This window comes from Apis dorsata, unplaced genomic scaffold, assembly GCF_000469605.1.
Source record: "Apis dorsata unplaced genomic scaffold, Apis dorsata 1.3 scaffold_196, whole genome shotgun sequence".
Taxonomy (NCBI): Eukaryota; Metazoa; Arthropoda; class Insecta; order Hymenoptera; family Apidae; genus Apis; species Apis dorsata.
Window position 1 is genome coordinate 214,633 of NW_006263480.1, and position 2,078 is coordinate 216,710.

At 27.6% G+C, this 2,078-nt stretch overlaps 1 long non-coding RNA gene across 1 annotated transcript in view; it reads left to right on the plus strand.

Annotated features, from left to right (window-relative positions):
- The window catches only part of LOC116185499, a 3,566-nt gene extending 2,030 nt beyond the window's left edge, over positions 1 to 1,536 (plus strand). Inside the window, exon 2 of the long non-coding RNA XR_004150345.1 lies at positions 1,079 to 1,536. This is a non-coding gene — a long non-coding RNA (uncharacterized LOC116185499). The remainder of the gene's footprint in view (positions 1 to 1,078) is intronic.
- The last annotated feature ends 542 nt before the right edge of the window (positions 1,537 to 2,078 follow it).

Below are 2,078 nucleotides of genomic sequence, written 5' to 3' on the forward strand. Positions count from 1 at the left end.
TTATAATAATTATATTATATAATTATAAATTTATTAATATTTTAAAAATAATATACTTTTAAATTTTATAATTATGCAATAATTATAAATTGATAATAAAGCAACACACGTTTAAAATTTAAAAATTGTTTAAGAAAAAATAAAAAAAATTGAAACATCAAAACTATTACAGCACTTTAAAAATTCATTTGGCAAAAACCAAACCAAACCTTTTTTATACGTTTGCAATCCGAAAAAAAATTAAATTAGTGACCGCTATAAAAAAAAAAGACTCTTTTTTTTTATTCCCCATATTTTTTAATTTCCCATCAATGTAAAAATCACGAATTATAAATTTTAATATGAATTCATATTTTATTCATAAAAAAATTAATGAATAATTTTTTTTCATCGATCAATAATCTTGATCTTTCTCTACCTCACCATTTCTCCCCATCGACATAAAATTCACGAATTACAAATTCCAATATGAATTCACGTTTCATTAACCGATTCGTAAAAAAGGTTAATGGATAATTTTTTTTCACCATTAAAATTCTTTCTTCGTTCAATCCTATTCCCTATCGAAAGCTACGAATTCATAAATTCCAATATGGATTCATCTTTTTTTTTTTTTTTTTTTTTTTTTAAACAAAAAAATTTGTTTTTAATTTCGGGAATTTTTTTTTTTTTTTTTTTTTTTTAAACAAAAAAATTTGTTTTTAATTTCGGGAATTTTTTTTTTTTTTTTTTTTTTTTAAACAAAAAAATTTGTTTTTAATTTCGGGAATTTTTTTTTTTTTTTTTTTTTTTTATTATTAAGCAAAAAAATTCGTATTGAATTTCGCGAATATATATTTTTTTTTTTTTTTCATACTCGACTTATTCATACTGAATAAAATCTTTCCAAACACTGTTTAAATACGCCTCGTTGATTTTTATCGTTTCTCGAGTTCCACGACATGAAAATAACAAGATACATTCTTGATCCCCTTTTGGTCAAACTTACTCGAGCATCGCACACAACGGTTTCTCGTACTTCGATCCTCGTATTTCGTATATCATAGAGACCTGTTGCTGACGAATATTTACGTTCCAGTGTCAAAGTTCTTCCCACCAGAGACGCGGAAGCTCGTGAACGGCGCGATATTCCACGTCGGGTTGGACGCCATTAAGCACAGGTGCGCTACCACCGAATTACAAGATAACGTTTAAAAATCGATAAAACTACCTTGGCGTTCCTCTCCAAAGAAACTGACTTGGTGAACTAACTTGTGTAATCGTCGAAGAAGACATCTTTCCCTCGTTCCAGACTGACTGTGGCAAGTTTAAATGGTTACGTGTTCTAGCTGGAGGAGGAGAGGGGGAGAGGGGAGGGGAGGAGGAGGAAAAGGATCAAAGTGTTGGAAAAGTAAGATGTGGGGGTCGGTTCGTCGAATAAAAGAGAAAGAAGTTGTGGATAAAAGCAACATTTGGAATTTGTCTTAAAGACGTATTGCTACGTAACAAGCAAACCTGGTCAAACTTGGGAAAACTTTTTAGAAGTTAGAAGAGATACGTTAGAAAATATGTTGGAAAGAAAGAAGGGTGCGATGAGAATCATTACGTGATATAAATCGCTTTTGAAGCTATTTAAAAATTGATATTTGAGAAAAAAGAATAGGTTTCTTCGTATATCTTTATAATTTTTGGTTTCGATATTGGATTGGATTTAATTTGTGATTGATATATTGAAAATAATTTATATTGGCTAATTTAAAATTGTTTAATTCGGTTTTATATGAATTTATATTATGATTTTTAGCATTCCAAATGAATTTATCGATTTTCTGAACATTGAAAATTGCTATACAAATTGAAAATTCTGTAACAAATAGAGATCCAGATCCATTTTTGACAATTTTTTAATTATATACGAGTAATATAATACGTAAAAAAGATTTCTGTTTGATGCAAGTTTTGTACCGGATTGGATAAAAAATAAGCGATTTATTGCAGATTTTGAAGAGTATTTTTTTTTACAATGAGAATATAGAATAATGTTTATTTTTTTTTATGTTCACGAAAAATGTCAATATATTTTTTTCCATTTTTAATTA